Genomic DNA, 15,244 nt, shown 5'->3' on the forward strand with positions numbered 1-15,244 from the left:
CTGCCTCTGGGGCGTCTCTATCTGCCTCTTTGTGGCCTGTCTGACACTGGAAAGGATCAATTCTTTGTAGGCCAGTTCCTGCTAAATCTGGGTGGCTGCACCTGTAAGAAATCCTTAACTGTCTGCATAGATTTCGATTTGTCCTCCATTTTCTTCAACACCTCTTCTGCTTTAACACCAAACAAAGTATCATGCTGTAATGGAGCATCTAATAATTTTGCTTTAACATGATCAGGCAGATTCTGTTCCTTTAACCAAGCATGCCTCCTAATGACAGAACTCGTAACAGTGGCCCTGCAAGAGGCCTCCAGAGAATCAAAACCACATTGCAAAGTACGCTTTCCCACTTGTTCAGTTGCATGCAATAAATCCTGCATTTCCTTGTTTTCTGCACATTCAGAATTTAACATTTTCTGTTTAAGCAGTGACATTAAGTATTGCTGATATTTAAGCATATGAAATTGACAATTTAAAGCCCTCACAGCCAAGGTAGCAAAAGTGTAAACCTTTTTCCCCCATCTGTCCAGTGCCCTTGAATCCCTATCAGAGGGGATAGGGTTTTTTGCAGTGGAAGCCTTGACCCCCTTTGGGACCCTGAGAAATAGTTTCTGGGTCAAGAAGCAGGGTTTTTATAAAGAAATTTATGTGAATCTGGAACCCTGTAGTATCTGTCTGGCTGAACAGGTGCAGGGGGTAAGGAGTTAGGAGACAGACCGGACTCTGAAAATACATCATCCACAATGTCTAAAACAGGGGGGATAGCAAGAGGCCTGTGCTGAGGTAGTAAAAGAAAGTTTCTGAGCCTTTTCTTAGATTCTGAGTAGTCTTGGCTCTCCCAGTGGAAGTGCTCCCTCATGGTATGCACGGTTTCCCCAAAAGAGTAATCCTCAGGAGGAGAGGCTGAAGGGATAGATTCTTCAGCATCAGAATCCTCATAGGGAGGAAGAGAGTATTCCTGTTCAGAAGAGGAGTCAGAGGAAATGGAAACCTGATCTGAAGATTCATATTCTGTCTCTTGCCTAGGCCTCTTATCAGGAGGGGGATGGGAACCCCTGATAAGAGTGATTAGGTCTTCGGCCATTTTGAGCATCTGTTTTTTAGGCATGGAGGCCTGTCCATGGGCTTGCTGCACTTGTTTCTTTGTCTTTAGTGGTGCTTTAGTCTTTGCCTTTGAAGCTGTAGTTGGTTTTGTATATAACTGTGTAGGCGTGAAAACACCCTCAGAAGCCGATGCCTTCTCAGCGTCTCCTGACCCATCTGAGGGAATATTTTCCAAGTGTCCAATACCTTGAGTTTCCAGAGGCCTAGTCTGCTCCACATGGGAGTTGGAAGCGGCCTGCGGCTCAGAGGTAGTGGGCGTCAGGGGCTGCAAAAGCGCCTCACTGAGAACCGATGAACCAGCGACTGGCTTAGAAGAAGTCTCGTCGTCAGTTTTGGACATCGGATGCCTGTCCTTTTCCTTGCGTTTCTTGTGAATTGCAGTAGTCGGATGGCTGTCCGACGACATTGTGTAATTAAATCTTCAGCCAAGGTAATGAAATGCAAAATCGAACAGACGCTTAATAGTGCGTTGGTTAAATCTAGCACAAAACCTGCAATTAGCAACGTCGTGATCAGGGCCTAGGCAAGGAATACAATAAGAATGGAAGTCCTTATGAGGTATTTGCTTCCCACAAGAAATACAATTATTAACTTTTTCTGACATTGGTCTGGAGCAAGAAAAAAGTTTCCCTAACGGGGTACTTGGCTTTAAATGAAGACTTCGGATCTGAAATTCGAACACGAAAATCTCAGGAGTTGGCCGACCGGCATTTGCGAACTGCTTCTGCTTCGGGCACCGCGCACCAAGAAAGATTGAAGAAAATGGCGTCAGCTGCATCTTTTATACCCCTGGCGCACTGACGTCAGGGAAGAGGCGACAGCAACCGACGTCGGACCAAGACTTTGGAATTCAGGCCGACTGCGGGTAGCCTGCCAGCAGGATAACCCAAGAGTAATGACTGCAACAGTGAAACACGATGAACATCGTCTCCACTTCCTCAAGGTCCCAAAGGATGGGGGAAGGATGGTGATGAATAGTGACACAGGATAACACAGATGCCAGGTTATGGTAAGTACATAACTATCTGCTGTTATCCAGGTCACTATTCCTCACTCTTGGGTCAGAGTCTCCAGCTACCGCAAAACCCTGGGTGAGCTCATGTAAGGACATGAAGAAAGTGCAGTTGAGTACACTTACCATTAATGTAGTTGTTCGAGTGCCTTCACTGTTGCATCACTTTAGGGTTATCCCTGCTGGGGTAGCCCTCGGCCAGCCTGAATACTAGAGACTTCGTATCTCTGCGTCGGTTGCTGTTGTGAAGATTGACATCAGGTTGTCAGGAGTATAAAGGAAGGTAGCCGATGCCATTACATCAGTTTTATTTGCCCTAACTGGTCAGGAGCCCCCCACAGTAGGAGGCCAGATTGTGGTGGCAGGACCCCCCATCAGTGGAAAAAAAAATACCAATATGTCCCTTCTAAGGAAAGGAGAACAACAAGGAAGAAAGGTAACAAAAAGAAAAGGGGGGTTAGGAGGGAGGGAAACCAGGACTGCAACAGTGAAGACACTCTAACATCTACATTTATGGTAAGTGTACACAACTGTACTATGTTCTTCATGTTTCACTGTTGCAGTCATCACATTTGGGTAGATTCCCACAGCTGAGGAAATGGGTGGAGGCAGTCAAGGAAGCTAGGGGCTGGCTAGCATGCCCTGCAAGACTGCAGAGGCAAAACCTGCCCTGGATTTAGAAAAGAGAGGCAGGTGGTATTATTTGGTAAAGGTGTGAACAAATGTCCAGGTGGCAGCCTCCAGAATGTGCCTTGTGGGGACCCCTCTGAGAACTGTTGCAGAGGTGGAGGCTGCTCTGGTGGAGTGGGTCCTAACCCTCTTGGGGGGAGGCATGCCATGCTGCTTGTAGCAGAAATGGATGCAGTGTGCTTATCCATTTAGAAATGGTTTGCTTGGATATGGCTTTGCCCTCTGCCCCTGAAGCAAAGCTAAACAGCAGTTGATCAGATTTTCTGAAGGGTTCAGTCCTGTCAAGACAGTATCTGAGCTGTTGGTGCACATCTAGAGAGTGCAGAATCCTTTCACCCTTGTTTTGAGGGTTAGGAAAGAAGGTGGGCAAATGGATGGACTTGGTTGAGAGGCACACTGGATACCACCTAGGGAATGAAGGATGGATTAGTTCTGAGGGATAACCTGTCTGCATGGAAGATGATGAAAGGTTCAACTGCCATGAGTGCTTGCAGCTCAGAGACTCTTCTGGCTGAAGTGATGGCCAGGAGAAAGGCAGTCTTCCAGGAGAGAAATTTTAGCTCTGCAGAAGAAGCTGGTTCAAATGGAGGCAGGGTGAGCTTTTCCAAGACAAAGTTCAGGTCCCAAGCTAGTGTTGGTGCCCTTCTGGGGGGCCTCAAGTAAGTTGTTAGCCCCTCCGAGGAACTGCTGGATCAGAGGGTGTGAAAAATGAGGCTGCTCAGTGGGAAAATGAGCGGAAATAGCAGAGGCAAAAATTTTATAGAGGAGAAAGAGAAACCACTGTGCAGTAGGTCAGCTAAGTAGTCCAGGTTGAGACGGATGGAGGGCTTTGCTGTATTGGCTCCCTTAGCCTGGATTCAGGTGCAGAACCTTTTCCATTTATCTGCATAAGACTTTCTGGTGCTACTGCGTCTGGCCTCTCGGATAACATCCAGAACCTGTTTACTGAGGAGGGCAGATTGGTTAGGGATCAGGTTATAAGCCAAGCTGCCAAACTGAGTGTCTGCAATCGGGGGTGCATGAATTCCCCTGCCCTCTGGGTTAGGAGGTTGGGAACCAGAGGAAGATTCCATGGGGGCAGTGGGTATAGGCCGTGCAGCAAGGGGCACCAGTGCTGTCTGGGCCAGTCTGCAGCTATGAGAATGGTCCTTAGTTTTTCCTCCCTTATTTTGATCAGTACCTTGGGAATGAGGGGGTAGGGGAGGAAAGGCATAGACAGAGAGGTTTACCCAGGGGAAAGACAGGGCATCTACCTTTCCATGCCATGCAGTGATGCTCCCTGGTGCAGAACTTGCTGAGCTGATGGTTGGTGTGGGAGGCAAAGAGGTCGACCTCCGAGGTTCCCCATTTCTGAATTAGTAAGAAGTTGTTTCTGTTGAGCTGCCACTCGTGGGGGGTCCAACAGTTTTCTGGTTAACTGGTCTGCCAGGGAGTTGAGAGAGCCTGGCAGGTATTGTGCTAACAGGTGTAGATGCATGGAAGAGGCTGTGAACCAGAGAGTCATGGCCAGCCTGCACAGTGGGTAGGAGTGTATCCCTCCCTGCTTGTTGATGTACCACATCACTGTGGTGGTCTGTTTTGATCAGGAAAACCTCTGGAAAGAGAAGGGTTTTGAAAGCTATCAAGGACTGCTGCACAGCCATCATCTCTTTTAGACTGATGTGGAGGGGGAGTTGCTGGGGGGTTCCACTGGCCCTGTATGCACCTGCCGTCCAGGTGTGCATCCCAAGCATAGTCTGATACATCTGTGATGAGGGTCTAGGTGGCGGGGTGTGGGGAGAAGAGCAGTCCCTTGTTGTGGGAGCAGGCTGTTGCCCAGCAAAGAAATTCCTCCCTCAGGCAAGGAATAATAGGTAGAAGAGTTTCCAGAGCTTGAGAGTGATGACACCAAATACTGTTTAGATACCACTGAAGTTTCCTCATATGCAGTCTGGCATATGGAATAAGGAGTATGCAAGATGCCATGAACCCCAGGGCTTGCAGGATTTCCCTTGCAGAAAGCTGGGGCTTGGTGGCCAGCTGAGAGAAGTAAGCTGATAGGAAACTTTGTTTCTCTGGTGTTAGGCATGCCATCTGGGATGCTGTGTCCAGACTTGCTCCCAGGAAGATTATCCTTTTGGTGGGTACCTGTTTGGATTTCTTTTCGTGGACTGTGTACCATAAGGAAGTCAAGTAGGTCCTTTACAAAGGCCAGGTTTTTGAGCAGCTTTTCCTGCCTGTCTGCCTGAATAAGGCAGTCGTCTAAGTAGGGATAAATTTGAATATTTCTTTGTCTGCAAAAAAAAAATGGCCAGAGCCAGGCATTTTGTGAAAACTCTGGGAGCAGTAGATAAGCCAAGGGGAAGTGCAGAGAACTGAAAATGTTGAGATCCTGCCCTGAAGCGAAGATATTTTCTGCAGGACTCCCTGATGAGAATGTGGAGATAGGCCTCTTTAGGTCCAAGGTGACTAGCCAAGCGTCTTTGGACAGCATGGGTAGCAGCTGCTGGAGGGTGAGCATTTTGAATTTTGGGATCACCAGGAAGGTGTTTAGAATGGACAGATCGAGGATGGGGCACCAGGTGCCCTCTTTTCTGGGTACCAGAAAAAGTCTGGAGTAGAAGCCTTGGCCTATCTGCTCTGCAGGAATGTGTTCTACTGCTCCCAAGGAGAGTAGGGTATGGATTTGCTTTTGAGCCTCTGCCCAATGATTTGGTGGTAGATCTGGGAACCCTTTGGGGGTTGGAAGGGTGTGGAAAGAGAATTTGTAACCCCCGAGACACAATGTTCAGAACCCATTGGTCCTTCGTAATGGTGGCCCAGGTGCTTGTGTGAAAGGAGAGTTTTCCTCCTAGAAGTATGTGATGGTGGGCAGAGGCGAGGTAGGGAGGGGGTGAGTCATTGTCAGTTTTTGCCATAACAGGGTGGCTTAGAACTCCCTGGCTTTGAAGTGGAGGCAGTCTACTGCTTAGATCTTTGCAACCCACAGGAATGCTGCCTTGGAGATATGTTTGCACGGGGCCTAGGCTGGCCCCGTTTACTAGGTGCAGGAAAGAACCAGTGCTTGGAAGTAAAATGCCTGCTGAACCTAGGGGGCTGTACCTGTAAGAAATCTTTAACAGTCTGCATAGATTTTGCTTTTTCTTCCCATCTTTTTTTAACACCTCTTCTGCGTTAGTACCAAATGAGTTATCTTTGTGCAAGGGTGCATCCAACAATTTTGATTTGACATGGTCTGGTAGGAGTTGTTCCTTAAGCCATGCAAGTCTTCTAATGACAGATCCAGTGACTGCTGCCCTGCAAGAAGTTTCTAGGGTGTCAAAACCAGAGTGCAAATTGTGTTTAGTTTACTTCACCAGCAGAGTGCATGAATTGCTGTAAATCTTTAGATTCTGCCCAGGCAGGAAAGGAGGACATTTTTTGTTTAAGGAGTTCCAAGGTATGTTCCTGATATTTAAGCATATGGAACTGACAACTGAGGGCCCTGATAGCAAGAGTAGCCGAGGTGTATACTTTTTTGTCCAGTGCAATGGAATCCCTGTCTGAGGAGGTGGGATTCTTAGCCGAAGTGGATTTAACCCCTTTTGGGCCTTGAGTAATGACCTCAGGGTCCGCCGTTGGGTTTTTAAAGATATATTTGTAAGAGTCAGGGACTCTGTAGTACCTGTCTGGCTTTCTGGGAGCAGGAGGGAGGTGTCTGGAGTCGAGCTGGATTCAAGGAAGACATCATCTACCACATCTAGGACTGGGGGATGGCGAAGGATCTGTGCTGTGAAGGTCCAGGAACTCTGAGTCTCCTTTTAGACTGCGGGTAGTCTTGACTCTCCCATTTGAAATGCTCCCTTAAAGTATGCAGGGTTTCCCCAAAGGAAAAATCCTCTGGGGGAGAGGCTGAAGGAATAGATTCCTCTGCATCAGAATCCTCATATGTAGAGAGGGGCTGCAAGTCTTCATAGTCAGATGCATCAGATTTATCTGACTCTTGGTTCAGACAAAACTTCTGCAGTTCTGCAGACAGACCTCTTTCTTTTTGAGGGAGTGGCTTGGTTTCCCTTAATCAGCATGATAAGGTCCTCTGCCATTCTAAGCATTTGTGACTGAGGCAAGGGAGCAGGTGCCAAAGAATGGCTGGAAGTCGGTTTCTTGGTGGTGGTTTGACCCCTGGGCGTAAGGAACTCGGTTAGTTTAGAAAGAATGGTAGCCATGAAAGAAGGCGTCCGTTTATGTCTGGATACGGTGTTCCGAAAGACTTCCTCAGAAGCCGGTGCCTGCACAGCGGCTCTGGACCCATCCATGGTAGAGACTACTGCAGGATCCTTATACAAAGAAGAGTTCTGCGGCATACCAAACTCCGAAATGGTCTCGGTAGAGGCCTGCGAATTAAATGAAGCGGGCATCAGGGGCTGAAAAAGTGCCTCACTGAATTCCAGAGGACTGACCACCAGCTTGGCAGTAGCGTCGGAAGGTTTAGTCCTGTGCTTTCTGTGTCTGTCTTTATCTTTACGTTTTTTCGGAAGGTCTGCTGTCAGATAGCTTACGGAAGCCATATCGGAATTCGAGGACTGTAAACAGAAAAATCTAGCTACAATAAGGGCCCGATGATGAATAGTTCTGGCGTTAAAGCACAGAACCAACAACGAGGGACACTGTGGTCTGAGCCTAGCAAAGTGACGCAGTAGTAATGGAAGTCCCAGTGCGGTATCTGCTTTCCACAGGCAAGACAATTAACTTTTTCCAGACATCGGTTAGTGCAAGAAAAAAGGACCCCCAACGGGGTACATCGTGAAGACATCAACTTCAATTCGGAAACGAAACTCAGGTAGTGGCCAACCGGGCACTCATGCGAACTGCTTCTGCTTTGGGCTCCACGGCAAGAAAGACTGATGTAATGGTGTCGGCTGCCTTCCTTTATACTCCTGACGACCTGATGTCAGTCTTCAAGCGACAGCAACCAACGCAGAAATACTAAGTCTCTGGTATTCAGGCCGGCCGAGGGCTACCCCAGCAGGGATAACCCTAATGTGATGACTGCAACAATGAAACACGAAGAACATCCGTGCAGTCAAAAGAAGCCCTGTTCCTGGAGACAATGTCGAGTTTATAATGAGTAACAAAAGCACGATGAGTAGACCAGGTGGCCGCCGCACAAATCTCATCTAAGTAATGATGGGCCAAATAGACAGCTGACGTAGCCACAGATCTAGTGCAATGAGCTCTGACTGGTCCTGATAATAGCAAACCTTTAGAAGAAAAAGCATGGAAACACGCTTCATACTCCAAAGAGCTATAGTAATCTTAGACACCGCCAGACCCAGTCTGTTAACAGAAAAGGCCACAAACAGCTGGTCAGGTTTACATAAGCTCTTGGTCCTGTCCAAGTAGAACAGTAGTTGTCTATGAACTTCAAGTGTGTGCAGCAAATATTCACCTTTATTGGAAAAGTTGGAGAAGAAAACTGGCAACTGGATGGATTGATTCAACTTAGCTTCCATGGCCACCTTGCACATGAAGGAGGGATTAGTCTAGAGAGCCACTCTGTCTTTATGAAACACCATATATGGAGGCTTAATAGAAACAGCCTGCAACTCTGAAACTCTTCTAACCGATGTTACAGCTACCAGAAAAGCAGTCTTCCACGATAGAAACTTCATATCACAAGTTCAGCAGGCTCGGAGGGACTCTGTGTAAGAGACTGCAGCACAAAGGAATGATCCCAAGGGGGAGAAGGATCTTTGACAGGAAGCTGAAGCAGGAAATCCCCTTTCAAAAATGCCTTACACAAATGAGAAGAAAAAGTACATTCCTCGCACACATGGAAATTAGAAATGGCCGCCAACTCCAGCTTGACAGTAGAGAAACAAGCTCCATCCTGAAAAAGCAAAAACAAGATATCTGGAATGGGAGATGAGAAAGGGTCCAGATTTTGCTGCCTGACCCAAATAGAAAACTTCTTCCATTTACTAGCGTAGACCTTTTGGGTGGAGACCTTCTGAGAGGCGAGAATAATGTATCTGATGAGCAATGCAAGCCAGGGCTGATTTAGAATTACGGGAAGTGGACAAACCACGTGGTCAGAAAGAGAGTCTGAAGGTTTGGGATCGGAAGATGGGGGGGATAGGAAATCAGAACCAGAAGGGGATCTAGTACCCAAAGGGGGTACTTCAGATGAGACCATGGGGGGTGCCCACACCTGTCAAAGCCAAAAGGGGGCAATGATAATCAAAGTGGCCTTGAGGTGTCAAGCCTTTTTGAATCACTTTGGGAGAGGTATAGAAGGATAGGCATAAAGGACACCCGGAGGCCAATTGTGAACTAGAAAATCCCTGGAGGGACTCCCCGACTGGGGGAATCAGGGCGAAATACTGGCTGCATTTGTGACTGTGTGGGGAAGCAAACAGATCACAGCTCAGATGACCCCACCAAAGGAAAATCTCTCGTCACTGAGGGATTCAGAGACCACTCATGAGGACTCAGGATGGACCTGCCGAATCTATCTGCTAACATGTTGGACTCCCTGGGAATGTACTGCAAGGAGAAAGTGCCCAGAGGACATCGCCCATTCCCACATCCTCATGGCCTCACAAGAAAACAGATAAGAGCATCTGCCACCTTGCTTGTTGATGCATCACATAACTGCCATGTTCTCCGTGTGATCTGCAATGGTACTCAGAGGGAGGCAGCCCTGAAAGGCTTGCAACGTGAGAACTGCTCTCATCTCCAGTATGTTTATGCGCAGTTAGATCTCTGCAGGGGACCACATACCTTGGACCGTCTTTCCCCGGTAATGCTCCCCAACCCCAACAGGGAAGTATCCATGGTCACAGTGGCACTGGGGGGAGAAAGAGAAATGGTCTGCCTGCTAGGAGGTTGGCTGGCTGAATCCAAGAAAGGAGATGATGCCTGCACACTGAGGTGAGACAGTTTCAAGGCTGTGATTGGATGACAAAGAGAAGACCACTGGACCACCACAGTCCACTGCAGAACCCTCATACAGAGCCTGGCTAACGTCACCAGATAGATTGCCGCCACCATGGACCTTGGCGCCCTGAGAATGAAGCGAACCTGAGGATGAGACAGATCTAGGAGACACTGAACATGAGATCTGATTAGATGAACCACCTTGAGAGGTAATGGCACAATCGCTGACAGTGTCCAGGTGAATTCCAATAAACTCCAGTTTTGGGATGGAATCAGATTTGATTTGGGTAGATTCACGTTGATTCGTAACTGGTCGAACTGGTGAAGAATGTACTGACTAGCTGTGACCAGTCAATGCTTGGTGGGAGCTGTGAGGAGAAATTCATCAAGGTAAGGAAACACCTGGAATCCCTGCAGTCTCGGGTAAGCTGCGACCACTGCCGTACACTTAGTGAACACCTTGGGGGGGGGGGGGCTGTGGTGAGACCAAATAGCAAGGTCTTGAACTGATGCAGACTAGCAACTAAGCAAAAGTGAAGGTGTCTCCTAGAGCGACTGCATTTTTATAGGATAGCGCACATCCTGGAGATCCACCGAGCACATCCAATCGTCCTTGTGCAGGTGAGGCATGATGGACTGGACAGTGACCATCCGGAACTTGGACTTCTTGATGGAGAGATTTAACTCACTTAGGTCCAAAATTGGACGCAAGTCCCCCATCGTCTCTAGCACCAAAAAGAAGTTAGAGCAAGTTCCAGATTCTCACTGTCCTGGGGGAACCTCTTGGATGGCTCTCTTTTGAAGATGCTTGAGCACTTCTTGCTGAGCTAACTCCCTCTGATGGGGGTGGCGCATCAGGGAGAATCTGCCTGATTGGAGGGGGCGGATGGGAAAAGGAAATGAAATAACCCCTGGTAAAGTTTAGCTTTTGTAATATTTGCCCAAAGGGTGCAGCAGATAAGTGACCTCCGACTGCCTCCAGGGCAGGACAGGCGGGCAAGCCCATCAGGAGTGCTTCTCAGAGAAGGGTTCCCAGGAGCCCAGATTTTGCGAACCCCCTCTGCCTCTGGGACAGCATCTGCCATTTAACCCTTTCCTCTGAGCCCTAGAAGAGGCCTCGCCCTGAGCATCCTGAAAGGAAGACTGCAACTTCCGAAACCATAACTTCCTAGTCCCTCGTTGAATCTTAGAAAAAGACAACTGAGGGATAGAAAACTTGATTCCCACAGTTGACAAGGTCTTGCCTTCCTGTTCACTGCAGGTGAGCGTTTCCTTAACTGAAGGACCAAAAAAGGGTAGATTCATCAAAGGGTGCATTGGTGAAGGATGCCTTAAAATGGACTCCGCAAACCTGCAAAGGCACAGCTAGGCATAGCAGAAAATAATGATGCCTGTACCAGCAGCTCGAGAAGTGCCTTCTGCAGTGTTGGAAATCAGCCTCATTGAGGAATTTGACATGGAAGCAAGAGTAGGCAGCTTGGGGGACAGCTTGCTCAGGTCCCCAGCAGACAACAACTCAGAGAAAAAAGTTGCGAGTTCCCTAACCATATCCCTCTGAAGGTAGGTGAAATGTGCCAAATAATTAAGCACCAGCACACAGATGTTAGCCGAGGCAAAGACCTGCTTTCTGTGTCTGTCGAATGCCCAGGACTCCCAGTTGGGGGGATGAACAGACGTACTCTGCTCTCCCAGCTCCTTCTTGGTGGCAGCAGCTACCACTATAGCATCGACTGACACCGCTTTAGACAAAAACTGTCAGTGGGAGGACTCAGAAACTTGTATGCACGTTTCGGTACTGGTTCCACAGTATCCGGCTCCTTCAATGCCCTGCTAGCGATGAGGTCTATCAGTTCGCCCACGGGGGGACCCCAGGAGGTAGATGGCCTCATCCCGAATGCCATCAGGAACACGGACTCCTCGGAGGACGGGGCTAGGGAAGACCATCCACCCTTCAACTTGAAGATTTCTAAGATGTCTCCAAAGGAGACATCCTTGGGCACAGATCTGGGGGACACTTCATCGAGGTCCGTATCCTCGGTGAGAGGCTCCATAGGGGAGTCTAGGTGCCTCCTCTTGCACGATCTCTCCCAAGGCACCTCCTCCAAGGGGGACTCATGGGAGGATTCGGAAGAGAGGGGTACCCCAAGTGGGGTAACTCCCACCTGAAGGCCAGATCAAGAGGACTGACCAGGAACAGGAAGAGAAGTCTCTGCTCTAGGGGGCTGAGAAGGTTCCTAGGTTACAGGAGAGGAAGACCTAGCAGAAGAAAAAGACCTCTCTACTACTCGGAAGGCCGAAGGACTGGACAATGCCCCATCCCCAACCCAAGTGGGAATGGCCACCTGGAAAGAAGGAACAGAACAAGTCGGTGCTTCCAGACCCCAGGACAATACCAGCCCTGAGCTGTGGAGGGCCAAAGCACTGAAGAGCAGGGACCGGTCTGAATAAACAGGACCAGAGCCCCACCCCAAGGACTCCAGGGAGGCAGGTCAGGTCCAGGACTTCGTCTGCTCTTGGGGAGGAAGAGCAAAACTGGAAAGGGACCCAGATGGGGTAGAGACAAAATGGGCTCTGGGAATCCCCATTGCCCCCCCCCCCGCACACCCCAGGGCCTGAAAGTACACAACCACCTGGGTCGGACAAGAGAGATGAATCATAGGAGGAGGGGAAGGACCCCTAGCCAGATGTTCAGGGGATACGAAAAGCCCCAACTCAATCTGAGCTTTAAGGAAGGACCTCATCATCCTGTCCATACCGGAGGAAAGCAGGCTCCAGGAGGGCCTAGAAGAAGCCTAAGAACTGGCTAGGGACACGTCTGGACCCTGAGGATCTCCTATGCGTCTCTTCAGATCGGCTTCTGTGCCTGGGAGCCTCAAAGGGCTGCTCCCTACCAGAACCTGAAGGACAGTCCTCGATCACAATGATAGAATGAATCAGAGAGGGGCCCTGGATCTGACCGCCTTGTGCCAGACGACAATGGAGGATCAGAGTGCTTAGAACCCGAAGGTCTCAGATCCAAGGAGGTCAGATCTATGGCAGATCTGGTCTTAGTCAGATCATGGCCTCGATCCGCAGACCCTGGATCCGGGAGTTGATTCCTGCAACCTCGGATCTGAGGGCCCCAAAGAGGAAGCCTTGTATCCGGGAGTGGACTCGCAGGACCTAGGATCCAAGACAGTCAGATCAGACAGAGCAGACGCTGGGGTCGGACTCAAGGAACTAGGATCCGACAACCTGGCTTTCTCAGAGGAACAGGACCCTGGAACAGATGGGGGGCTTCCTCATATGACCAGAGGGGTCAGGCCTGGCCAGGGACAAGGCCAATGGACCCTCCTGAACCATATCCTTAAGTAGCAATTTGTTGTGGCACTCGACCAAGGCCTTGGGGTTGAATGCAGCACAAATGTTGCATTCAACCTCCAGGTGGTCAACACCCAAGCAATAAAGGCACTCCTTGTACGAGTCAGACATGGGCATCTTCCTACTGCCCAAGCACCACCTCTTGAACCCTTGTTGGCTTGTCAGACATCTTAAAACAGGCCAAACACCAAAACAAACAACAGCGTGCAAAACTAGGAAAATGGAGAAAAATCCTAAGTCTAAAAGCCAATAGAGACAGCATAAACACCCAACAAACTACTACCACTGCCAAACACTCTACAAACTAACTCAAGAAAAACTAAAACAGATAAACTGGAGGGGAGGTTAACTCTACAACACAGCAAACAAGAAGTGAAATTAAAGCAATATACTAGAATAAAATAATATACAACAAAAATATAAGTAAATAGCAAAAACAAGCACTTAAACCTATGAAGAGACATGAGCCCAAATATCACATCTGAAGCTAGCGAACGGCAAATGAGATCTGAGGGATTAGAGGGCAGCAAGAGATTACAGGAGGGGGAGAAGCTGGAGTCTATGATCTGTCTGAAAAATTGCTGGCTCAGATCCAATGTCGATCCTAGGACCGAGAGTGAGGTACAGTGACATGGATAACATCAGATCTAAAAAAATTCCAAGTTCAGATGTGGCAAGAGGGACAGTGTTTAAAAGAACAGATGTTAAAAAAAAAAAACACATAGCATTTACATACTGCCACAAGTAATTTGGAGGTTGTGTGTGACTGACACTAAAGCTTTGGTAAAATGCTCCACCCAGAGAAAACAAAATTAAACCAAGAGCAGTAGAAAGAAGTGAGCAATATTGAAGCTGGAATAATGAAGGCGGACAGGAATTCAGTGGCTATAATGAATTCTGCTATAATTCAGCTATGCTTTCCTTATTAGGTAATGAGAAACTACACAAAATGGATGCAAAATATGCACATAAAGACAACGAAGCTATCATTTTGTGCCACAAGGTCTCACTAATGAAAGTATTTTATGACAACTAATAATGACTTTTACCAATGGGATTCCAAAAATACTACAACTTAGTGTGTGCCACAGGGTAAAAAAAAAACGTACTGCAGTGTTTTTTTTTTTTTTTTTTTAATTTTGGATTCAACATATCTAATAAAAAAATAATTAAAAACCTTCAGTGATCACAGATATTTTTATTTCCATGAACATTAAATCTTTATATACAGGAGTACAATGGTGTTAAACATGTTAGCAGGCAGTAAAACGTACAGCAATTATGATGTGTACTTGACGGGTCTATATTAGAACACCGAAGTTTCAAAACTTCGAATGTTCTAATATCGACCCCTATTCAGCGAACGCTTAAAATATCGAACATGCAGAACAGCAATTTTTTTTCCAGGGAAAAAATTTGCTGTTCCAAAACACATACATACAACACAAACACACCAAAAAACAGCAATCCATACACATACACTTAAAATCCTACATCTAACCCTACACTAAACTGTACATACACTACTATCTATCCACTTAACCCTAACCCTAAGCTCCGTCACTATCGCACACTCACCTCACTCGCGCCCTAACCCTTACTCACCTACCCCGCCCTAACCTAACATCCGTCACAATCGCACACTTATCTGATCCGTGCCCTAACCCTCACGTCCACACAATCGCACACTTACCTGAACCCGACCCGTAACTTTCCACCACAGTGCTGAAAATAGCAAAGCCACAGAAATGGCCAACCAAATTCTTTCCCTAGGAAAAAAGTGTGGTGTTCTGCAGCTTCGCTATTTTCAGCATTCGCTGAATAGGGGTCATATTAGAACATTCGAAGTTTCACGACTTATATGTTCTAATATAGACCCGTACTTGACGTATACTTGGATCTTAAGTTCTGGGGTTTTCAAGATTAAATATTTAGATAAAGTTACAGGTGTTACAATGCGGAATGCAAAGGACCCCAGTAGAATTAGCACATTATACACAACAGTTTACACTACAGAAATCTCATGTACCACTTCAGAGTAACTTTTTTTATTCAAAGGGGTAAAGTTGAACTGCATGTATTAATTACCTGAACATGACCCAAAGCAGTTCCATCAACTCACCCTAACCAGTGACCATCATAGTCAGTGTTTAAGATACGATATAGCTGTCAAACTGAACTGAC

General features: G+C 47.6%; 1 protein-coding gene across 1 annotated transcript in view; it reads right to left on the minus strand.

The window, feature by feature from the left end:
- The window catches only part of ATXN7L3 (ataxin 7 like 3), a gene marked incomplete in the record, with an annotated part of 1,421,578 nt that overhangs the window by 1,204,668 nt on the left and 201,666 nt on the right, over positions 1 to 15,244 (minus strand).

Source organism: Protopterus annectens, chromosome 13.part0, assembly GCF_019279795.1.
Source record: "Protopterus annectens isolate FY-2018-M chromosome 13.part0, PAN1.0, whole genome shotgun sequence".
Taxonomy (NCBI): Eukaryota; Metazoa; Chordata; order Ceratodontiformes; family Protopteridae; genus Protopterus; species Protopterus annectens.